General features: G+C 43.4%; 2 long non-coding RNA genes across 4 annotated transcripts in view; both read right to left on the bottom strand.

Annotated features, from left to right (window-relative positions):
- The window catches only part of LOC109499777, a 30,029-nt gene extending 18,367 nt beyond the window's left edge, over positions 1 to 11,662 (bottom strand). For 2 of the 3 annotated variants that reach the window (XR_006598024.1, XR_002742364.2), the window contains exon 1: positions 1,829 to 2,476. This is a non-coding gene — a long non-coding RNA (uncharacterized LOC109499777). Of the gene's footprint in view, positions 1 to 1,828; positions 2,477 to 11,602 lie in introns of those variants that run through there. The other variant, XR_006598023.1, reaches the window with a different exon arrangement.
- A 5,642-nt stretch (positions 11,663 to 17,304) lies between these two features.
- The window catches only part of LOC111560499, a 144,573-nt gene continuing 136,200 nt past the window's right edge, over positions 17,305 to 25,677 (bottom strand). Inside the window, exon 4 of the long non-coding RNA XR_002742361.2 lies at positions 17,305 to 21,536. This is a non-coding gene — a long non-coding RNA (uncharacterized LOC111560499). The remainder of the gene's footprint in view (positions 21,537 to 25,677) is intronic.

Here is a 25,677-nt window from a genome sequence, read left to right as displayed (position 1 = left end):
GATTTCTGCCCTAGAGGTCAGCCAGGGACACAGGATTCACTCACAGCTACAGCCAGCCCCATGGAGAACGAGAGGCAGGGGGACTGAGCCTAGGGGAGCCCTGAAAGGTTTGAAGAATCTCAGATCCTGGGAGGATTTCAGAGATCAAATGGGCTGAGTCAGGCAGAAAGTTGTTCTGAGAATGCCCCCTCCCTTCCAGGTCACACATGAATGTCCAGGCCCAGGCCCCCAGGCTGGGGAAGACAAGCAGAGTCCTTGGTGTCCACTTAGGGGGCCACCACTACATATAAACTCAGTATGTCCTGTCTGTTGCCAACCCACCTCAGAGTGTATGTTGTCCTCTAAATGAAGTGTTGTCCCGGTAAATGGGTGGCTGTGAATGGCAGGGGTAGCCCTTGACTCTTTTTGTTGTGAGCTCTTTCCATGAGCACATCCTGGACTGGATCTTTCCCACTTTTTTCGGTTTAATTTTCTGTTTTAGCACTACCAAGGGAGAGGGGTCTCCACTTCCTGGGGAATAAGAGGAGGGTGGCTGGTTGGTTTTACTGAAGGGTGGGGCATGGGCATCGGGGTTTGCAAAGGCAGAATCCAGGTAGTGGGGGAGCAAGATGTCAGGGGAGAACATCATGCAGTTTATAAAGGGGTGTAAACCTCACAGCCACTAAACCTGGGTATTGTTAATTTCCACTTTTCTGAGAGGAAATGGAAGGTTTAAGCCACTTCTCCAAAGCTATACAATAAGCTAGTGACTCAAATGAGCCTTTAGACTCCCAGGCTGGTCTTTTGGCTCTACCTTGAATCTCATAGTGTTGCAGTGCTTTAGGGGCACGATGGGATCAAATTAAATTAAATTAAATTAGGGGATTAGCTTGCAAAGCTGTGAACAAAATTTCCTTAAGGAAGATGTTAGTTCTTGGTGGTAACTGCCCAGCTGGGTCTGACTGTGGGGTCCAGGTTCCTCCCCAGACCGAGGCTGGCTTTTTTTTAGCCACTAGGTGGCAGTACAAGCACATCCTTCCAGAGGCCAATTTCCATCCACTACTGTGGCAGTGACAAGCGAGGGGTTTCCTAACCAGGCTGGGCTTAGTCAACCCACAACTCCAGTGTCGCAGTATCAGTTTCAGTGTGTTTGGTTATCTGGAGTTTTCTCTGAGCTCTCCAACCTTACCAGAGGCTGCATAGTTTTGCTGGGGAGATACCAGCTGCGGGACTTTCTACTGAATAAAGTACAGTGAATGAGGGAAAAGCTTAACTGGACTCCCCACACTCTGAATACCAAGTTGCTGCCATCCCTGTGAGTAGGCAGAGCTGCCTGGGGTCCTAGAAGGAGACATCCCGGGTCTCCTGCATCCTCAGGCTGCTTAACGTCCCAGTCACTTTCAGTGATGTGACCTGCTACGGAGAAAGGACTGTTCAAAGGGAATCGGAGACTCAGAAGTGGAGATTTACCAGGAGCAAATTTCTTCCAAAACAGTATGTGCAGTATTCACATGCCAAAGAAAGGCATCTTTGGGGGTGAAGCAGCCTGACTGTCTCTAGAAAGGAGCACCCTGCACCGAAATTGATTACATGATTAATATTTGTTAATGCATATTAAGCACACAGTAAGTACTGTATTACACACTTAACACAGATCACCTCATTTAGTCAGACTGTGACTGAGAGGTATACACTATTACTCTCCTGATCTTCAGGACGCTGAGGGTTAGACAGGTGAGGTGATTTGTCCACACCCTAGAATTAGATCTCTCTGATTGAAAGCCTATACTTTGTCTCACTATATTTGTGTTTAGCACCTCCTTTCACACTGCATGGTGTCTCATCCTACCTCTGCCACAGAAGAGGGGGCACGCAGATAGGGCCCCGTGTTCTATTGCAGAATTCTTTGGTGAGTAAGAGCAAGATGCCAAGATGGAGGGTCTGGGTTGGTGCCGCCCTCACACAGCAACCTGGGACCAACATGAAGATCCTGCAGGCCTGTCTCAGCAGAAGTTCGCCTAGATGGGCTCATCCCGAAGGCCAGAGAGGCTTGACATTGATCCTCTTTGATCGTGACAAGCAAAGGAAGACCAAAGGAGTCCAGATGATCAGGCAGGTAGCTCAGCAACACAGCCAGCATATGTGAAGGGATTCCTAGGTAGTCGTCTGGATACACGCTTCTTACTTTTATCAAATCTGGTTTGATCAAGTGCAATTGTTGCTTCTCTTTTGTGCCTCTCGATGGAAATCCTTAGGTCTCAGGGTCAATTTGGAGATAACATAGTGCAGCCCAAGGATCTTGATTTCACTCAAGGAAACAATCCTGGAATTCCAAATTGTCCTCTAGGTTTATTTCCCAAATGCTGTCCATGATGACACTTTCCTTGGTTGGCATCAAAATGAAGACAAAAGGACAATGTGGTCAGTTTTCCGTAAAGCTACATTTGTTAGGTTTAGAGAACAATCCCCAATGTTTAGATTCCATCTTTCCTATTTCTTTATAGTTAAAATGTTTCTCTCAGGAAAGAGTGGAAGTTGATTTATATCTTAATCATGTTCCCTGTAAAAACAAAAACTTGACAAGCCTATGTAGTGTTCCCCTTTTTCTTTTTAAAAAATTCTACAGATTAATATCTGGGAACCCCAGCTCTGGGTAGTTCTCAAACTTCCTTCACCTGAGCACGCGGGGAGTGTTTCAAATACTGCCATCTAGTGGTCATCCTAGCACACACTCACAGACTCTGAGAAGGTAAAGGGTAAGCATGTGAACACATGGGGTGGGTGTGTGTGTTCAATTAGGTGCCGACAAGCGGAGATGTGTTAGCATGGAAAAATGCAGGTTTTGAAAACTGTGTAGAAATATTCGGAGCGAACAGACCTCCTACTCCAAAACCATGTGGGCAGAATTGAAAGCAGGTGCGTGGGATTAGCACTCTGTATTTTTTCCAACTTCCACCAGTGAAAGGGCAGCAGCACAAAAACATTCATGCTCAGGAGTGCTATCAGCTAATAGGACATGAGAAGTTGTAGAGGAAAAGCTTTCAAGACTAAACTTGAACCAAATGTGTTCACAACATAACTCATACCTCTTGAACAGCAGAGGCATCTTTTCAAACTCCAGGAAGACCCATCAACCTTTCAAAAATGGGTAAATATGTATTTCTGCAAGAACCCAGTGCCCTTAGGGGAGGGAAGATGTGCGTTTGCAAATACCAGACAGTCTTCATCTTTCGAGTGACCTGCGTCTAGACCTGGCCCCACCAGCCACTGGTATATCCCACTTCTGTCCTCTGTGGCCACTGGAGCTTCTGGAGCTCTCTGTCCTCAGCCTCCCATTGACTTCTCCTCCAAACTGTCTGCTTAAATATTAGATAAACTGGACTCCCTTTCATACTGTGTGTGTGTGTGAGAGAGAGAGAGAGAGAGAGAGAGAGAGAAGGGGAAAGGGGAGAAATGCAAAAAGCCCCAAGTTTAAGTTAGACGGATGATGGCTATTGGATCCTTAGAAGGCCTGCATCTGCACAGTCCTTCTGAAACCAGAAGGCCTCCTGTAGAAAAGGCTTTAAACCATATGGTACTCTGTAACTCACCTGAGTTGCTCTGAAATGAGTCAGGGAAAGTCAGGTTCTGGACACTGGTGCATGAGCAGGCATCTGTACCTTGCTAACAGGTATATTCTGAAGGGTCACATGTGTATCTGCACTATTTGAAATTTGAAATGCATTTACACATAAAACCAATAAGCTACAGTGCTTAGGCTCCCAGCCTGCCTCAGGAAACCCATTTAACCTATTCTGTGGTTCTGAGCTGCACTTCAGACCTCCCTGAAGCCCCCTGAGCTTTCCCTGAGTGGGGCACATGGGTGGGGATGGGGAGGTTCTGCTGAGACTTGATCATTGATTCTTTTAATAATTCTCAGTAGAAATTCTAGGCACATCAGAAGAGTACCCGGAGGTGGGGGGGGGGGGTGGACTAGAAATAAAGAAATAAATGTGAATATAATTAATCACGTTTGCCAAGGGGAATGTGTTCAAAGAAATCTTCAAGAAGACAGCAGCCAATAGCTACAGGAGGAAACTGCAAGGATACAGACAGAATTATTAAGGTGCCCTTGCTCTTTCTGGCTCTGGACAACCAGGCTTGCTGTTGCTCCTTTCAGTTTCCTCCTTGACGGTCTGCCTGTCAGGCAGTGTGCTCCAGGACAGCTCTGTGCCCCTTGGGTCTGGCTCATAGTAGGTGTTCAATAAGCATCTGATGGACTGAACTGCCAACAGCAGGCATAATCTATTTCTTCTGTTCATTCTATGTATATAGAGTAAGTGCCTGCTGTGACGTAGGTGTGTGCTAGGTAATGGGATCAACACAGAGCAGGGGAGATTGGGTTCCTGCTTTTATATGGGCCCACCAAAGGTGTCTTCATCCTGACCCCTGCAAGTATGTTGTTACCTTAAATGAAGGAAGGGACTTGGCAGAAGTAACAAAGTGAAGGATCTTAAGATAGGGAGATTATTCTGAATTATCTAAGTGGGCCCAATGTAATCAGAAAGGTCCTTATGAGAGGTCACAGAAATACAGGACCAGGAGCCAAGGAACCTAGGCAACTTTTAGAAGCTGAAAAGGCAGCAAACCGATTCTCCCCCGGAGCCTCCAAGAGGAGCACAGCCCTGCTGACTCATTGAGTTTAGCCTAGTGACACTGATTTCGGACTTCTGACCTCCCACACTGAAAGATAATAAATTTCATTGTGCTTAAAGCCACTCAGCGTATGGTAATTTATAACAGCAGCAATAGGAAATGCATATAGCTGTATTTAGCTGAATATAGTTGTAGCTTATTAAACATTTTGCATAATGTTTAACAGGCATGAAAAAAGTAATCCTAATAAATTGTGATAATAGAGGGAAGTATAGAGTGTTGTTTAGCTCATTCACCTTATTATCTTTTTAGATTGGCTTAATAATTCATCCTTCTCATTGCCAACCAGAGGACCTGTGTGTGGCTGTACCTTTCTGGAGTAGCAAGAATTCACACTTTGTAGCTTCCGATATCAAGTCCAGAAGCCTCAAATGCTTGTAAAAATATTTGGTGGATGAATCCCTTCCTATGACAACAACTTTCACGTAGGAGGAATACTATTCCTTAACTGACACTAAATTTCAACCTGGTTTTCTGGTCACAGCACCCTTAAAAATAGAGAGGAGATATTTGCATTCCATTTCTCCAGTGGGGAAACTGAGGCAAGGCTCTGATAAAGTTTGCTTTGCCACTCACGACAAGAATAAGAGCTCAAGGGGCTCTGGGATACCTCAGTCGGTAGAACATGTGACTCTTGATCTTGGGGTTATAAGTTTAACCCAACATTGGGTGTAGAGATTACTTAACAACAAAATCTTCAAAAAAAAAAAAAAAAAAGAATACGGGCTCAACTCTTTTGACACTTCAACCAAGGGCTTTCCCTTGGCAATTGGTTGCTGTTTCCCAAAGCATTAAGAAAGAGAAAGGCATTAAACACACAGCATGAAGGATATGCTCAGCTTGCTACCAGGAGAGGAGAGGACTTCTGGAGAAAGACTAATAATCAGAACCTATGGAATAAGAAAGCCTCCAGTTTTTAAATTAAAACTTGGGGGAAATTTTGACAACTGGAAGAGTTTCATTTTGAAACTCATTTAACCCAAAAAGTCAAAACGAAACTCCAGGGGCGTGAACCCACAACAATCAAAATAAAAACAAGTTTTCATAAACCCTTTGCAAAGCTAAATATAGATTTTTCAGATAGATCCACTCACCCCCAAATTCATGACTTTAGAACTATTTCAAACATTATTTTAAAAAAGTGTATCAATCAAAAGTAGTTTTGTGTGGGAGGTGGAGTAAAGCTGGGCATGTATGTATGTATGCATGTGTGTGGAGGGGAGTATTTCTCTGTTTTGCACCCCCCGCCCCCCACCAAACTGTCAAGATGTTTTTAAATACCATTTGTGGTCACCTACACTGGTAATATTTTCTAATTGTGGTCAAAAGAAGCTGACTAAAGGTTTGTGTGTTTGCTCCAAGAGGAAACTGTCAAATATGGGTGCCTTAGCGTGCCTGCAGTCATTTTATTTCTGACCTGGCTCGCAGGTGCATTTGTATGAACCTCTTTCTGTGTGCTGACCAAAGGGAGAGCGGAATTAAAATTGGAAACCTAAATCCTCCAGCTGCAGCAGGAAACACTGCATAAGGCCCTGTCCTTTTTCTGCTTTGCCAACTTCCCCCTGTGACCGGGAGGAGGAGGAAGAAGAGGGAGGGGGGCTGACAAGTCGGCCGGGAGTCACCTGTGGCCTGAGGGTTACCCCGGAAAGATGGCCTCTCAGGCTCCTCCACGTGTGGTGAGGGCTTTGAACTAGGATGTTTGAACTGCTGAGCAATTTCTTATTAAGACGTGAACACCAGAGTGTCAGCTGGAGCTTTAGGCTTTTATTTGTGGCAGGCTGTTTTCCTGCCACGGTTGTTGTGGTTTACCGTCTACCTGAGTGTTCAAAACTGCTTTGCAGAATCCAGTGGCTTTGCTTCAGATTTGGTACCTCTCATGCTCACCCAGCCTTGCCCCAGGGACACGTCCTGCTCTGCTTCTCCTCCAAGGCCACATGTGCTCGCAGGGGAGGAGAGTCACCTAGTGAACAGGCACCAACATTATCAGACCTTTAGCATAGTGTGTATTTCCAGGAATGGTAATTTAGGGAAAAACTGAGTTAGGTCTCCAGACCGCTGTGCAAAGGATGATTTCCCAAAACGGACAATGGAAGTCAGTCATAAAACCATGTGGTCCAAGAAAGGAATTGTTAAATCAAAAGGCTTAGAATTTTTTGTCCTATGCCTATGAATTTATGCTAAGGAAATAATCAATAAATGTGTGAAAATTTTACAAAAATTTAAGTCACAAGGATGTTTATTAGGAGCTTATCATAGCAAAAAACTGGAAAAAATCTAAATAGCAAAGAGGTTACTGATTGAATAAATTATGTTATAATCATGTTATGTTGCCAAAATCAATGGCTAACATTTATTGAATGCTTACCATGTTCTAGGCATTGTGCTAATTGCTTTATGTATGTAAATACATTTTTTAAAGTTTATTTTGAGAGAGAGCATGAGCACAAGTGGGGGAGGGGCAGAAAGAAAAGGAGAGAGAATCCCAAGCAGGCTACACACTGTCAGCGCAGAGCCAGATTCGGGGCTTGATGTCATGAGCAGTGAGATCATGACATGAGCCAAAACCAAGAGTCCGATGCTTAACCGACTCAGCCACTCAGGCACCCCTATTACATTTAATCCTTAAAACACCCCAGGAGTTTACACTCAGAAAGGTAAAGTTTCTTATCCATGAACATAGTGCTCACATAGTGAGATAGATAGTGGCCCCCTGCAATTCATGTCCACTCAGAACCTCAGAAAGTGACCTTATTTAGAAATAGGGTTTTTGCAGAGGTAATTAATTAAGGATCGCAAGATGAAGTCATACTGGATTCATCAATGACTGGTATCCTTGTGTGAGAAAGGAGAGAGTGTAGACATGTAGAGACACAGGGTAGAAGTCTACGTGAACATGGAGGCAGAGACTGGAGGAATCAGCTCTATGAGCCGAGGAATGTCAAGCGTTGCCAGCAGCTGCCAGAAACTAGGAAAGAGAGGTATGAAACAGATTCTCCCTCAGAGCTCCAGAAGGAACCAACCTTGCTTACACTTTGATTTTAGACTTCTGGACTCCTGAACTGTGAGAGAATAAATTTCTGTTACCCAGTTTGTGGTAATTTGTTACGGCAGCCACAGGAAATGAATACAGATAGTGAGTAGTACACAGGGGATTTGAACCCAGGCTGACTCCAGGACCAGAGCTCTTCCATTGTGCTATGTAGCCTCTAAAAGCAGGGCTTAAAATTGTATACATAATGTCACATTTGTGTAAGGAATTTGAATATGTGCATGGAAAAGAACTGGAAGAATATACAGCAAAATGCTTATTTCTGGGTAGAAAGAATCCAGATGGATTTTAATTTCCTTCTTTTTGCTTATCTGCTTTTTCTTTTTTCAGCATTGAAGTGCAGTACTTTTCATGGTAAGATACACACTAAAGTATGTAAGAGTAAAGGGGCATCATCGTGTTGCAACTTACTCACAAATGGTTCAGCCAAAAACTAATAAATATGTATAGACGCAGAGAGAATATGATAGAGCAACTGTGGGAAAATGTTAACCATTGGAGAATCTGGGTAAAGTGTGTATGGGAATTCTTTGCACTATTCTTGCAACTTTTCAGAAATTCTGAAATTATTTCAAAATTTAAAAATGACCCTTCCCCCCAAAAATAGAGTCCTAACATGGAAGATACTCAAAGCTGAAACAGAAAAAACTTTATACACATAAACGTCAAGACACTGCCAATTTGTATATTCTAAGAATCAGAAAATTTTGAGGGATAAAAATAAGTATTTGCATTACTGCAAAGATGACTCTCAAAGGAAAAACAAATGCAGAGAGACAGAGACAGAGAGCTAAAGAGATAGAGAAAGAAGTGATAGAAGAAAACAATACCAAAAAGAAGTCCCTGGCCAATGATCACTGTAGGGCAAAGACACAGCTCTCCAGTGCCATTTTCTTGCACATACTTGACATGCAGTGATTTCGGGCTAGCTGACAAGAAGTTGGAAGAGGAGGGATCCCCGACTTGCACGGAAGGAGTGAGGCCCACAGCGCCTTTATAGCCCCCTCAAGTTCTGGTGGCAGCTTTGAGTCACTGGTTACTCATTCCCCAGAGGGTGGACGTTAATGATAACTATACGGATTACATTTTAAAAATAATATGGATCGACAAGCTAGAAAAGGATTTCATAGCCTTTTGAAAATGTGAAATTATTACCAGGCCACTTGATATTTTTGTTTTAGGAGGACAGAAATTTTAAATTTGTGCCAATTTTAAAGCTCACTTCCAACCAACGTCTCTAGTTTACCATCTGGACAAATACAGGGAACAGTATGGCCATAATTTGGACTTATCTGAAAGAAAAGAAAGTCACACTACTAAATTGCATTATTTCAGATGATCCATTTCTCTATCGTTAATTTCTTTAAAAATCTGCGACCATTACAAAAAATAACCCAGGGTTACTGGCATGGTTTTACGTGTGTACAAGATATCGTGTCCCCGAGCCAGTTCTTATCCATTTGAAGGCACTGCTTGTTCCTTTCCTTCCAAGGTTGGTGAGGGGCAGGGCTGGAGTGAATGGGCCTTGCTTGGGAGTAGCCTCTCCTCTCCAAATGCACAGATAAATATATGGTTTGGCAAAAGCATATTGAATAGATTTTGTGAGCTCTAATTGAGTCAAAGAATAATAGGTCCATTTTTACTCCATTTTCAAGTTGTTTCACGTTCAACATTCCTTCGTCACAAAGGTTTGCTAATTGTTCCAATTTTCAGTGCCAAGTAATTCGTGCAGAGTAATTCCATAAATGTTTTCATTTCTGGGTTCCTGCGAAGGAATTCTCTTGCACAAAGCCTCTAAGTAGCCACTTGGAGGGAAAGGGTCCCGCAGAGAGCATGGGTAGAGGCGGGACTCAGTCCTGCTGTCACGTGCACACACTCCGAATGTCCCTGGAGGTACAGAGTAGCACAGTGATGTACTGGCTGCCCAGGATGCCACCCACGGATCATTCAAATAGAATTACCAGCCAGTGGGAGGGTGTCTGGGTAGGAGGTTTGTTGTGTGTATGTATTTTTTTCCTAATATATTTAAAACTAGTTTGAAGTACAAATGGGATGATTCCCTTTTTAGCCTTCCCTTTATGGAAAGAAAAGCAGCTTCTTGGTAAAATTCCAAATCATCAGCCCCACCTCCACTCAAAGCTCTTTGAACCTTTTTCTACCAGTTTTATCAATACTCTCTGCTCCAAGCCATTATCACAGTGTACAAAGAATGTGTCCTGTTGAGTCCCAAACCGTCCTTTTAAAGTGAAATATCCTGCCAAAGCCTGGCCTGGCTGTGGCATTTTTGACTTCTGTTCTTATTTCCTGGGTGACACCAATAGTGTTTGCAAACTTATGCATACAACATGACCTAGTGATGATAAAGAACCCCAAGCCTAAGAGAGTTTTTATTTTATTGTTGAACTTTGTTTATTTATCTATCTACACAACCTCTACACCCAATGTGGGGTTTGAACTCATGACCCTGAGATCAAGAGTCACGTGCTTTTCCAACTGAGTCAGGCAGGCACCCCTAAGAGAGTTTTTAAATCATTTAGGTCGGCCAGGCTTCACGGTATCTGAGGAATTGGTTACGTTGATTAGGACGCTGCATCCATCCTGGACCACCAGACTCAATTCTAAGGGAAAGACTGAAGCCATACACTAATGAGTTTTTATTTGACCCAATGACAAAGCTAAAACGTTCCTTCTGGAAATGTTCCTAAAACAGGGCTTTCCTTGTTGAAAACGGCTAATGTTTTTGTGCGCTTGGTCAAGACTGTATTTTTATGTTTGAGCTCAGTGCACTTAATTCTGTGGACAATCTCAGGTCTGTGTTCTTCTATCCTACCTTATGAAAGAGGTAGGAACCAGGTTCTTGCAATTCTAATAACATGCAACGATTATGTACATTGTGTCTGATGAGTTGTAATTTTTCCATGTCGAGGAGAAGAAATCTAGAGTCAGAAAGATGGCTTTCTTGAAGGTTTACACACTGAGTTCATGATGCTTGAGCCAAAGTTCTAAAGGGCTACTCATTCCTTGGGGCCCTCACATAGCGGTGGAAATTCCTGAACCTACAATCCATGTAACAGTCACCAGGTGAGCAAAAATACCTTGGGTGAAGGGTGCTGGCTCCTAAACTCCCATGTGCATAAGAATCAACCAGGGAGGGGCACCTAGGTAGCTCAGTCAGTTAAGCGGCACACTCTTGATTTCAGCTCAGTGCATGATCTCGTGGTTCGTGAGTTCGAGCCCTACATTGAGCTCTGCACTGACAGCCTGCTTGAGATTTTGTCTCTCTCTCCCTTTCTCTCTGCCCCTCCCCTGCTTGTTCTCTCTCTCTCTCTCTCTCTCTCTCAAAATAAATAAATAAATAAATAAACTCAAAAAAAAAAAAAAAAAAAAAGAACCAGGGAAGGGGCAGTTGAAAACATAGGCTTTGGAACCCCTACACAGGCATCAATTCTGCAGGTGAGGGAGGGTGTGCATTTTAAACAAACACTCTGGGTGATTCCGATGCAAGCAATTTACAATGAGAAACAGTCCTATAGGCCTTAATGGCAAATATTCAGACATTTGCCTTAACTCATAGTCTTTTGGTTTTCAGATTTCCCACTCAAAATTCTAGTATTTCAAATATTTTTCCTAATAAACCCCTTTACAACATAAAGAGATACTTAATGTCATTAGTCATTAGGGAAATGCACTTGAAATTTACAATGTGATATTACTACACACCCATTAGAAGAGCCATAATCAAAAAGACTGACAATACCAAATGTAGATGGAGGACATAAGGAAAATGGAACCCTCAGGTATTGCTGATGGGAATGTAAAATGGTAAAAACCACTTTGGAAACAGTTAGTGGTTTCTTAACAAGTTAAACATATACTTACCATATGATCCAGTAATTCTGTTCCTAGGTATGTACCCAAGAGAAATGAAAATGTAGGTCCACACAAAGACTTGTATGACATGAATGAATGTTCATGGCAGCATTATTCATAAACACCATAAACTGAAAACAATCCAATCAATCCAAACATCTACTGGTGAATGGATAAACAAAACGTGATACATAAAACACATGTATATAATCATATATATAATGCGATATGTAATACTATGGAATATTATTCAATATTAAAAAAGAATGAGCTACTGATTCATGGTACAATACAGATGAACCTCAAAAACATCATTGTGAAACGAAATAAGCCAGATACAAAAGACTGCAGATCATATGATTCCATTTAGATAAAATTTCTAGACAGGGCAAATCTATAGAGATGGAAAACAGATCATTAGTTTGCCTGGGGCTGGGAGTAGGAATTGACTGTGGACCAGCAGAAGGGAACATTTTGGCGAGATGGAAATGTTCTAACACTGAATTGGGAAAATGGACGCAAAACTCTCTAAAATTACTTTAAAAATCGTTAAACTCCAATGGGTACAAGGGATGGATTTTAAGGTACGTACTCACACCTCAAAAAAAAGTGTTTAAAGAAACAACAGGCTCTCGAAAATGGCAACAGAATGGTACCTGAGTAAATAAATTAACCGATCAACAATATTTCCAAGTATTTAGGAGAGGACGTTCAAAGAAGCGTATATGCACATGTGATTAAGCGCCTTCTGCGCTTCTTCTCATTAGTAGGCGGTGTTTTCTCCGCAGGCTTCGCGGGCTTATCCCCAACTTTCCAGTTGCTCTCAGCTTTTCTCTGCCTTAACCACCACTAGACTCTTCCCTTCAGGCTAGTAGGCAATGCCGGCCTTTTAGCTTTCTTAACAGGCAGAAAGGAGCGTCCACCATTCCCTCTGACTCATCTGCTTTCTTTTCCATGTGGCAGGAGAAGAAAAAAAGAGTTTTCAGCCCCATCATCTGTCTCTGTGTCAGCAATTCAATTGTTCCCTTAGCAACCATCGCTGTTTCTGCCGGCTCTCGGCTCTCCGTACGCTGCCTTCTCAAAGAGCTTAGAGCCACAGACTCTCTTGGTTGGTGCCAGAAGCGGTTTTCTAAAAAGGCCAATATCTCTTCTAGGGCGAACTGTTTTTTAAAACAATACTCAAACAAAACATACAGTTTTTAGACAAAAGTGATGGTGGGGACAGCCCTGAGAAAACGATGCCTCTTCAGTTCATTTGCCTGAACTGCCTCAGACAGGACTCTGCGTGCAGCCACAGACTCTGCTCTCCTCCTGGCCTGCGGATGTCATGGGTAACAAGGGGTATCAGAGGCCAAGAGGGAGGCTCACACCGGGTGGGAGCGATCCAGTGACCTTCCTTTGCCGACAGAAGGATATAGAGGCATTATTTTTGCATTAGAAGCATTTCAGATGCACCATTTTCCATCGGACTCCTCAGGGGTGCTTACGCCCCTCAATGTGTTTCTGCATCCAGGTAAAAAACTAAAACCAAGGGTCACTCGCAAGTGTGGTTTCCTTTAGTATTCCACCAATTATGTATTTTCCAAAAGGATCTGTAATTTTTTTTCCATAAAAAAGACACGTTTCATACGTTGGCCACTGTGCAAGAAGCAAGGGTGTCTCAGACGGTGGAGATCATGTGAATGCTCTCTCAAGAAAACATGCCCCAAACACACTGAGAAACATTTGGGGTTTTGTCATAGTTCCCTTTCACAGTCCATCCGTCAGAACAGAATCACTCAGCAGCAAGTTGGGAGTTTCTTCTCTAATTAATAAAACTGAAGAGGTATTTTATCACTGAGAACACAGTGGCTTTTCAGCATTTCAGAACACCTGTACTTTAAGCCGTTGATGCCAAATATTTTTTTTAAGTTTATTTATTTATTTTGAGAGAGAGAGGAGAGAAAGAGCATGAGCAGGGGAGGGGCAGAGAGAAGGAGGGAGAGAGAGAATCGCAAGCAGGTTCCATGTTGTCGGTGCAGAGCCCCATGCAGGATCGAACTCAGGAACTGTGAGATTGTGACCTGAGCCCAAACTGAGAGTTGGACGCTTCCTGACTGAGCCACCCACATGCCCTGATGCCAAATATTTTTAATGAACCTCTGCTGAATATTATGTGCACTAGGAGTTGGGTGTATTACTTACAAATTTTGGGACATGCCTTATTTTAATACAGACACATATTTGGGGTTAAACTCCTTTTATTTCAACTTATCCTTTAAATCATTTCTGCTCCTAATTCAGTCAGTTCTTCCTTGATATTAGCCCGAATAAAGGAAATTTTCCTGTATATGAATTATTTTTTTTAAAAACTGTTGAGGGGTGCCTGGGTGGCTCAGTCGGTTAAGCGTCTGACTCTTGGTTTCGGCTGAGGTCATGATCTCACGTTTTTTTGAGTTCCAGCCCCACATCAGGCTCTGCATTGACAGTGTGGAGCCTGCTTGGGATTCTCTCTGCCCCTCCCCAGCTCATGCTGTCTCTGTCTCTCTCAAAAAAATAAATAAACTTAAAAAAAAAAATTAAAAAGCTGTTGACACAGGAGCTGTTGACTCATGGGCTTGTAAAAAAGGAGGAAATCCTCTGGTGTTTTATAACCTCAGAAGAGAGAGTCTCATGGTCCGTAAACATGTGCTCCTGCCACTGTGGCTGCTGGGAGTCTCAGTTTTGCGGCATGGATGTCCCTAAACCAGTCCTTCAAGGTGTTTTGAGAGGTTATATTCAGGCCAATCCACTCCCTTAGGGTTTCCCAAAATAATACTAAGTCACCAAGAATGAGAAACTCAGACCCCAAGGTAAGGTTTGGAGTCTACTCAGAAGACCGTAAGGATAAAATTTTCAGGTAATTTAGCAAATATCTTGAGCAAACACTGTCAGCCTTTCCTCACACACAGAAAAAGGACGCTCCATTTAGTTTTCAGTTTAGCCAGGGTAAATTAGGGAGTCATAATGATTTGAGCCTGCCTTGGAGGATCCAGAACGTTTGGTTTTACCATGACAAAGGAAGAATAGAAGTCTTATTTCCTCTCTCCTTAGTGGGAACTGTCACTTTGAGATGCAGGCAGGCAAATGTGCCTAAATCAGTTGTCACTGAGCTGCCCAAGAACCCGGTTTTTCTCTTTAATGTCTGTGGGCACCAGCTTCCTCTCCTGCCAAGAGAGCGGGGTCACGATGAACATCCTCCAAGGTCCCTCCATGGCTACTATATCTGTTTATAGCTACTTTCTTCTGGTAGCGAACTGTGTAATTCCGTGATTTTCAGCGTGTCTACCCCAGCTGCCCAGACCTTCTCTGGGGCCCGTTTTTCCTCTGGGAACCGAGCAGCTTTGCATTCACTGTCCACACATGGCGGTTCTCACGAGCCTTTCTTCTCAGCCCCATCAAAGTCCGAGTCAGGTGTTAAAGGGAAGAAGAAAAATATATACACAGACACGTGCATATTGACATACGCATATATACAAATATGTGTTCTTAGAAAAGAGTCAAAGGACTGAGGTAGCCCAGAGCTTAGTGTTCTGAGTCTCTAAGGTGATTCTCAGCAGGAAGTGACCCTGTCAACTTCCTGCTCTGTCTCATGGGGCCCATCATACATCCTGTTCCCGGTGGGTGAGGCTTGCCTGCCACAGACTTGCTTTCTAGGCTGGATGACCAAAGAGGGATCTCCTAACTGCAATTTCTATGTCAAGTTATGGGGCACTTTACCTCAAGAATGGGCGTGTTACCAGATAAACACACACATGCAGGATCCTTGGTCCCTTAACAAGAGCTACATGTAAACAACCTATATGTCCAGCGAAAATCTGCCCTGAGTTAAAGTCTACAGGACAGTCTAAAGCTACTCTTCTATCAAAGCTAGCCCATTGTTTTATAAAAGATCCTATTAGTCCTAAGGTTTCTGACACTCATTCAGGAAACAGAAACAGGAATCCCCACCCCACCCCCCCCCCCCCCGCACCCTATGCACTTGTGTCTAGTTTTGTCACATGTTCCTTTCCCTGGCCCATCAAGAACAGGTCAGAGCCAAGATGGTTCCCATGGTAGGTAGAGGGTTCAGACTGTGCCTTGGAGTTGTTTTCTAAAGCAATGAATGGATGGTGATCAACGTAATACTGACGATCATTGTTGAAAATGGGTTTCTGGGCTATGGGGTGGTGTGCCCAGATGTGTGTGTGGGGGGGGAATAGAAATGGAGGCAATCAAAACAGGAAAAGGAATATAAAGACCACATTTGTGAATATATATAAATTTATGAATACATGCATACATTAAATTATATTAAAATATTTTAAGAGATTTGGAAAGTGCAGAATAGTTCTAGGAAAAAAATAAAACCTATAACTTTACTTCCCAGAGAGAACTCTTACTCACATTACAGTATATTTCACTCTTCTGTTTCTGACATTAATGTAATCTAAGCTTCGGTTTTGTATCCTGTTCTCTTTCCAGTTAGTGGTATTTATCACAGACCATTTTCATGTAGTAGCTAAGAGCCTTAGCCAGGGCTGAGCTCCTTACAACCTTCCAGTAACTGCTGGAGTGATTCGTCATTTATTTTATGACCTATGATGCAGTATCTGGTCTGGATCTGGCTTCAGTGATGGACTCAGTCTTGAGATCCACAGAATTATAGCCCATTAGAACTAGAAGGGACCATGAGTGATCTTGGGAGTCAACCCTCTCATTTCACAGATGAGAAAACTGAGGTCTGAATCAGAGCCAAACACAGGACTGGATCTGCATTTCCCCCTCCTGGTCTATTTCCCTAAGGCCATGACCACTATCATGAAAATGCTTCCCTCTCAGCAAACAGCCCAGCAGAGGATTCAAGGTGGGAAGGGTGTGTAGCCTCTCCAGGATTTCATTTAGTGGTGGTCACAGCCTCCCCCAGCAGGAGAGGCCATGCTGGTGTTCCATGAGGGGTGGCCTGGGGACTGGGAGGATATACAGTGGATACACAGCCCGGCTGTCTCGTACAACCCAGAGGAGACACCCTACTGTTGCAGGGAAAGGGGCTCAAATGTTGGAGGCACAGCTCTGCCGTCGATCTGCAGAATCAGACCAGTTCCCACCACCTCCTCCACCACCGTCCTGTTCAGAGCCACCTTCTCTCCTGGATTACTGCAGTAGTTCCTTATAGGGGTGCTACCCCCACCCTGCTCACCACACGCCCCACACTGATCTCCTACAACAGTCAGTGAGATCCTTTTAAAACATAATGCTCAAAACCTGCAGTGGCTTTCTATCTTATTTTGAGTAAAAGCCAAAGTTCCTACAATGCCCACAGGGCCCCTCACCACCTCTTTGCCTCTCTGTGTTCCTACTTCCCTCTTGGCTCACTGGGTTTCTGCCATTCCGGCCTCCTTGATCTTTCTGAAACTTGTCTTAAAGCCATTGTACTTGCTGTTCCTTCTGCCTGGAAAGCTCTTCCCCACACACAGTCCTCGTTTACATTCTCATCTGCTTTGGGTTTTGGCTCAAACATCACATTCTCGGGGTATGTGGGGAGAGGTGGTTTCCCTGAGAATTTTAAGTGGGAGCTCTAAGAATTAAAAAAAAAAATTCTTTCTATGTTTTATTTATTTTTGAGAGAGAAAGTATGAGCAGGGGAGGGACAGAGAGAGAGGGAGACACAGAATCTAAAGCAGGCTTAAGGCTCTGAGCTGTCAGCACAGAGTCCAAGGCAGGGCTTGAACTCATGAGCTGTGAGATCATGACCTGAGTTGAAGTTGGACGCTTAACCGACTGAGCCACCCAGGAACCCAGGGAGCTCTAAGAATTTTAAATGCTTTCCTTCTAGAAATCCCTGCTCCCCTTATCCTGATTTAATTTTCCCTAGTTCTTTTCACTATGTGACTGACCATATAGTCTACTTCTTTTTCATTGTCTGTTTCCTTCCACTAGAGAGCAAGCGCTAGGAAGGCTGCGGTTTTTGTCTGTGTAAGTTGTCAAGGTCCTTTTGTTACAAGTCCTAGAAACCAACTGCAGCTAACTTGAAGGAAAGGGTGGCAATTTACTACAAAGACTCATGAAACCCAAGGATAGGAGGGAAGCCTGGCCTCAAGAAGGGGTTGGAGCTGGGAACCCTGGGTGTCTTAGTTGGTTAAGTGTCCAACTTCGGCTCAGGTCATGATCTCTTGGTTCATGGATATTCGAGCCTGTATCAGGCTCTGTGCTGGCAGCTCGGAGACTGGAGCCAGCTTCAGATTCTGTGTCTCCCTCTCTCTCTCTGCCCCTCCCTCACTCATACACGCACTCTCTCTCTCTCTCTCTCAAAAGTAAATAAACGTTAAAAAAAATTTTTTTTTAAATAAGGGGTTGGAACTCAGTGAGAACGCTCTTGTTCTCCTGTTTACCTCTCCCTGTAAGTCTGCGTCTTTCTTCTCTCTGCTGGCTTTTCCTGCTTCTCTAGACCACGTAACAGACCATGATCACCCCTCAGCTCCCATTCCTTAGCCAACTACTATTTGTTGGGTACAGTACACGTCAGGCACTGATCTAGGTGCTCAGGCTGCATCAGTAAACAAAGTAGGGCCTTGCTCTCGAGGAGTTTACATTCTAGCAGGAAAGACAAAGGACAAAGCATGTCAGATATGAAGAACATGGGGAAAGAAAAGGAGAACCGAGTAAGGGGGTCGGGGGACCTGGGACATGTGAGAGGAAGGCAGGATGCAGTTTTGAATTTTCATCACAATAGACTCCGGTGAGGGGATAAAATATGAGAAAAGGCCTCCAATCACCACAGAGTTAGTCAGAAACCCACTTTTAAAGCCACAAAGGAGACATCAAAAGGCAAGGCCAAAAAAACGAGCATGGTTTCTGGAGGCCACCTCCTGAGGATGAAATGGTGAAGTAAAGGTCATCCCCAGAGAAGGGGAAACTACCTTGAGCTGGAAAGACATCTCCGAATACATCTTCCACTGAAGGGATCGAGGGGCCCTCGGTTCACGCCACTGGAGAGCCCGTGTAGACTTTACAGTTAAAACAACAATCCCGATCTAGTTGAGTTGTTCAGGCAACCTCACCTGTTGGAGGTCTGTGGTAAACCAGTCCCTCCATTCTGGCACATTTGTGGGAAGGCATTGTGCTGCTCATTTCCTGCTGAATTGCCCAAAAACAAGAAGACAGAGATGGTGATATCACGAAGAAACTTGCTGAATGCGAACTGACTGAGAAAATAATGTACCTCATGCCCAACTGTCAGATTTGTTTCTGCCTCCTGGGGAAGGGCTGCCCATTTTTAGGACAAGCAGACCCGTTTCCCTTCTCTACCCTAAGGATTTTCCCCTTGAAAGAGCAAAAAGTCACAAAGAATTAAGGGAGTGAAGGGGAATAAGACAAGAGACACACTAGATGATATAATGGTAGAAGCCATGAGATTCAGGTTATTTCCTTCTGAGGGAGACAAAAATAGACATGGAAAATTTGATAAACCCCAAGTCATCTGCTGCTTTGCAAGAAAAGTCTAAGAGAATTTTAAGCCTGGAGGGCTGCCTCAGAGGACCCTCCTCAGATGTTTACAGCCTTATCTGAATTGTTAGCTTTGGAAAAGGAGACAAGGAATATTTATAAAATTATGAATTTAGAAACCTCAGGGTCCCATTATTAGAACCAAGTAACATAGGAATCTTCTGGAGTCTAAAAGCAGAATGTAGTTCATCTGTGGCTGTGAAATCACAGCAGAGCTCTAGGCTGACTTTGAGTACAGAGATTCCGCACCATGCACCCTAGTCCACCAGCATTTGTACATGGTGGAGACTGAGTCCCCAGTATGTGAGACTTCTTGCCAATGGATGAAGATGCCATAGGTAAGGTAGAGAGATGGCTGAACCAGAGTTTTCTTTGTTTGCCATAGCCAAAAGAAGAATAAGTGTGCATTTGTGGCTTTTGGTCCCTGGGGGCCTTTTATGGGGGCTGACTGCCTAAGACAAGCCTGACAAGAAAGTGGGATACCTGACTGAAAGTCCCGATTCTGCCTTGCACCCAACCAAAGAAGCCAGAGGCTATTTGGAGCCCTTGGTAGACAGAAGAGGCATTGTCCCTGGGTTACCTTTGATCATCTGCCTCCTCAGAGTAAGCAACCAATGCATCCTTACAAGCAAAACTGAGTATTCGCAAGACTCAAAATCAAAAAAAATTTTTTCTGATTTACCTTTGAGTCTCGAGGGAATTCTAAGCACTGACTAGCCTGTATCTACAGGCTATTATTATAGTTACCTGGGCTTCCATGGTTTGAAATAGATCCCCCGGAGACCTCCTCACCCCCACCAGCCCCCTGATTATTCAAGGGATCACACAGCAAGGACCTCAAAAGTGTCTGAGAGAACCCTAAGGCCATTAGAGGCTGGTCTGTAAAGCTTGAGAATTTTGGCCTTATAAATCCAGTACAGAAATGCCCCCAGGGGTTTTCTAGAGCAGAAGGAAAGCCTCACAATTACAGCAGGTCATTCTTTTTACAGAAAGTTCCATCTAAGGAGCGCCAGAGGTTAGTTTTTCTACTGCATGTTGACACATCTCCTGTAAATCAGACTTGAACAAGGATGGCCCGCTCTGCCTGTAATAGGTCCGTTCCCGGTGCCAGTCTCTCGCAGACTTGGATCCAAGGGCTGCCAAATGGCCTTGTGGAGCTCCCTGATCATTTTCCCAGAGCACCATTGCTCAGTCGCGGTCTCCCCCAGGGAATCGAGGCTTGGCCCTGCCACTGAAAAGTCCATTTCTCGTTGAGAAGTAACAAGACCATAGCACTTCCTCTTTTCAAATTGCATGGCCCCTGGGTTTCCCAGAGCCCTTGCTGAATTCCTGGAAAGATGGCAACAGGAAGCTGCCAAGCTGAGCCAGACAGCGTAGGGAGAAGGTGCTCATGCGAGGCCGGCAGAGTCCCAGGGCCAGCTGGCTGCCCCTGCCCAATTACCAACACCACTCAGGAGACGCGGTCAACATGAGGATGACTTTTTTTTTTTCACTTGAGTGACTTCAAAGAGTTGTAAGGGGACAGCAAGTAGGGACTAGATGCAGCCTGCTATAAAAAGAATGTTTGGTGATTATGAAAAAATCCATATTCCTTCATGTGTGTGGATCACTCAAGGCCAGATTTGATCCAGGTATGAAGGCACAGTACCTGCATTGGGAAGAGCATAAGCTTTAGAGCCATATGGACTTAAGTTCACGAACTCCATCACTTCTTAGTATGTAGCCTTGGGCAAACCATTTATCCTCTCCAGCCTCAGAGAGCTTGCTTTCTTATCTGTGAAACAGGGACAGGGCGAATATCCTCTTGTAGGGAGGATTACTGTAACCAGGCTGAAGGAAAGGTAGAAAACTCAGCTAGCACAATGCCTGGCACACAGTAAGTCAGTAAATGATAGTTACAGCTGCTATTGCCATTTTTAATACAAGCAGTGACAGTAAAGGTAATTTTAAAAGCTGAATGATTTGGGGAGGTGTATTAGAAGACTCCTTCCCTGGGGGACCGACTGACTCAATAGGTAGAGCATGTGAATCTTGATCTCAGGTTGTGAGTTCAAGCCCCATGCTGAGTATTGAGCTTACTTAAATTACAAACAACAACAATAAAACACCGCTCCTTCCCTAATGCCAGGGAAGTTGATGGAATAGCCATATGGATATACAAAATATGGCAGCTGGCATTGGCTGGCCATTCCTATTCCTCTTTCCTCCTTGTTCCTTTACTGTGGAGGCCAGGAAACCTCCTGGCAACAAAAGATTTCCATAAGGCACAGTCCTGGCCAATGAGATGTGAGCAATGATGTTTGTTTGTTTTTTTCCCTGATAAAGACATCGTTAGTGCCACTCTTCCTTTCCTTTCTTTTGCCTTGAATGTGAACGTGATGCTTGGAGCAGAGGCAGCCATACTGCAGCCATGAAGCAACATGCCACGTGGTAATGATGTCTGGAGAGAATAAAAAAAAAACATTTTTGGTTCTCACTGACATTATTTAGCTCCTGTACCAGTCCTGGTTACCTTCTTATAGACATCTTTTATAAGAAAAATACCCTTCTATTTGTTTAAGTGACTCAGATGGGTTTTCTGTTGTTTACTGCTGAAAACATTCTTATCTGATAAAGAGTTTTGTGATAAGCTTCTGAAATACCTTGCTGACGTAGCAGAAAGATTCACAATCACTTTGACTTCCTAATCAACTTCTCAGAAGCATAAGCTTTGTAGGCATTAAAAAATCCTAAATATTTTAACAAAATGGACATATATCTATGAATGTATGACACACACACACACACACACACACACACACATTTATATAGTAGCTTATAAAACCTGAGAGGTTTGCTTTAGATGCAATTCTTGACTTTGCGAGTACACATGTACATCACAATCATGGTGGATCTCTTTAAACATGCCCTTGCCTGGAGACAGCCCCTCAGATGAGGTCAGAGCATCACAAAGGTTTAAAGCTACACAGATATCTGTGAAGGAGAGGACCAAGTGAGAACTATGCCAGAACCTTCTTTAGCAGAGACCTAAGCTTAATAAATCCAATCTCTTAGTTACTAACACCTCCAAGAGTCAGACCAGAAAGGTAAAGTAGCCTTTTGAGCAGCATGGCATAGCTCTACTATTTAATTCAATAGAATTATTATACATAAGTTTTTAAAAAGTTGTCAGACTCCATAAAACACAGGATTTATGTATGATCCCCTACTGTAAGTTGCACAGACTTCCTCTTTAGTTTTGTCTAATATTTGGTCTGGATAAGCCAGCATTCAACCAGCATAGGGACCAGAAATACCAGAACTACTACATTATGACCTTATTTAAATAACTTGGATGACCATGATAGAAACTCGATAAAATAGGATGGGGTTCATCAGCAAAGTCCCACATATGGACAGACTAGAGCTCCTCTGATGAGAAGACAACTAGCTCCTCATCTTTGGAAATGTTGCTATAATGTGATAGAAAGTGCCCACATGGTATGATCAGAGTCACTCACATTGCTGACCCAACATGTCTTCTTTGAATTTGTAATTTTTCAAATTATATGTAGTTTTTTGGCCAGTATTACGTATTTGCTTGAATTTCCTGTATAGATTTTAAATGACATATTTATATGCATAAATAAATATGCACAAGGTCTTGAGTTTTTTGTTTTTGTTTTTGTTTTTGTTTTTAGCCAACAGCAAAATGTGTGTTTTATCAGCCAAATCTGTTAGCTTTTCAATTAGGCTTCTATTCTAGGAATTGGTGGCAAGTTATTGCTAAATAATCTTAGGTTCCTGGGGTGCCTGGGTGGCTCAGTCGGTTGAGCGTCAGACTTTGGCTCAGGTCATGATCTCACAGCTCATGAGTTCGAGCCCTACGTCGGGCTCTGTGCTGACAGCTCGGAGCCTGGAGCCTGCTTTGGATTCTGTGCCTCCCCCTCTCTCTGCCCCTAACCCACTCGCATTCTGTCTCTGTCTCTCTCAGAAATAGATAAACATTAAAAAATAAATAATTAATTAAATAAAATAAATAATCTTAGGTTCCTATCTAGAGTAGTACCGTGTTAATTCTTTAATCAACCACCTTTGAGAAATAATGGCTGAAGTCCACATTATGTAACTGTTGACACAATTTTACAGCAGCCCTTCCTCACACTGCATCTTTAGTTTTCACTAGTAATAATAATGGTAAAACTTTAATGAGCCCTAACAGTATATGTACTGTATTCTTTCTGGGCATTATTTTATTTAATCCTCACTGCAACCCAGTGAGGGAAAGTAATATTATCATGATCATTTTAGAGATGAGTAAACTGAGTTTAGGAAGTTAAACTACTTTGAAGTCACAAAGCCCGAGGCTGGTAGAGCCAGGCTTTGAAACTTGGTAATTTTTAAATTAAAAAAAAAATTGTTATGGGCACCTGGATAAGTCAGTCAGTTGAGTGTCCAACTCTTGATTTTGGCTCAGGTCATGATCTTGTAGTCATGAGATAAAGCCCTGCATTAGGCTCTGTGCTGAACATAGGACCTGCTTGGAATTCTCTCTCTCTCTCTCTCTCTCTCTCTCTCTCTCTCTCTCCTCTCTCTCTCTCTTCAAAACAATTTGTTATAAACCTAGGTAATTTTTTATACCAAAGCCCACCCTCTTACCCATCATGCTGTGTTAGCATCATTTTTCATCCACACTTATCAACCACATTTTTCTTTGGGCATATTGTAAGAATTTTTAACAATTCTTCTATTATAAATCACCTTCAACAAATCTTTTAACCATATTTTGCTCCAGCATCAACTTTAAAAATCTTTTCCAAACAGATAAGGCCATGGGTCTGTTGTCATACTTCATTCTATGATCACGCTAGCTGTGAAGTCAGTTCCACAGATGCTGGTGTGATGGAATGAACATAAGTTTTAGAGTCAGATGCTTTGCTTCTGTGACCCAGGCTGGACATTTAATCTCTTTAAGCTACACCATGAACATCTCTAAATGGGAGGTATTCACACTGCCTTCTTGCCCCCCAGGGTTATGCTGATGGCTACTCAAGTCAGTGCAGGTAGGAAGCGCTGTGAGAACTATAGGGACACTTCCATATTTTGCAGCTTTCTTTCAACACAACTCTCCTGACTAGTTTCACTCTAATTCATGGTCACAAGTCTCCAGTGCCCTTTAGCACCACCTGGGAGCTCTGTCACACTCTCCAAGTGTTTGCTCTCCCGTTCTTCTAAGTGACTGTTGTACATCTCTTTTCACACTGTCCCCACCCCAGTGTTAACCAGTGACCTTGCCTCACTTTTCCTCAAGAAAACTGAAGTGACCAGAAGGGCCTCCCTTGTCATGTGAGCACCCAAACTACTGCCCTAAGCCTTCAATGGCTTCCTTCAGATCACCAAGGATCAGGTGTCCCACCCTCTTCAAACCAACTGTCCCCCCCCCCCCCACCGCCCTGGCTCCCATCCTCCCTCACCCGTGTCAGGGACTTTGTTCCTCCAATTTTTCCTTCTCTTCAGCATCATCCATTTCACTCCCTCTACCAAATCATGATCTTGTAATTCCCATGTTAAAAATATAGATAGAAAAGCAGTCCTCTCTTGGCACCATATCCCCACACAGCCACAACCCCATTTCTCTGCTCTCCTTAACAGCAATACTTCCTGAAGTAGTTTCTTATGGTCACTGCCTCCATTCCCTCCTCCCATACTCCCTCCTCAGCCCACTTCTGCTGGCTTCCTGTTCTACTGTGCTTCATGTTGTAGAAGCCAATGAGCATCCCTGCCCTCATTATACTCAGCCTCTCAGCAGACGTCAACAGGGTCCATCACTCCCTCTTTTTAGAACACCTTCTTCTGACTCTCAACACACTCTCCAGGTTCTGCTTCCCACTTGCCAGTTGCCTTTTGTTCAGCTCTTTCACTAAATTTACTTCATTTTTCTGACCTGCAAGTGTCAGAGTGGCCTAGGGTTTGTGCAATGATCCCTTCTCTTCCAGGTCTGCACCCACTCTCTAAATGGTCTCATCCAGTATTAGGGCTTTAAATATCATCCATGCACCTGCCACTGCCTGCACCAACTATTTGGACTATTAAGCACTGCCACACAGATATCAAAGCAGGCCTCTCAAACTTATGGCCCTTCCAATTTCCCTTCCAATTGGGAATCTGAATTTCTCTTCCAATTCTCCACCAGTCTTCTCTTAGTAAATGGTACCATAATGGTATCACCAATTGGTGTCATTAAAAGGTAACACTTGCTCATGAAAAAAATCTGGAAATTACCCTTGATAACTTTTTTTTGCATCATCCCCACGTCCAAACTATCAGCAGAACTTTATTTTTAATTTTTTTTAATGTTTATTTATTTTTGAGACAGAGAGAGATGGAGCATGAACGGGGGAGGGTCAGAGAGAGAGGGAGACACAGAATCTGAAGCAGGCTCCAGGCTCTGAGCTGTCAACACAGAGCCCAACGCGGGGCTCAAACTCATGGACCGTGAGATCATGACCTGAGCTGAAGTCAGACACTGAGCCACCCAGGCGCCCCTATCAGCATAGCTTCTTAAGTCCACCTGTAAAAGATAGCCTGAATCTATCCATTTC

Source organism: Felis catus, chromosome B2, assembly GCF_018350175.1.
Source record: "Felis catus isolate Fca126 chromosome B2, F.catus_Fca126_mat1.0, whole genome shotgun sequence".
Classification (NCBI taxonomy): domain Eukaryota; kingdom Metazoa; phylum Chordata; class Mammalia; order Carnivora; family Felidae; genus Felis; species Felis catus.
The sequence above is the reverse complement of the archived record's forward strand: the minus strand, read 5'-3'. Positions and strand labels throughout refer to the sequence as shown.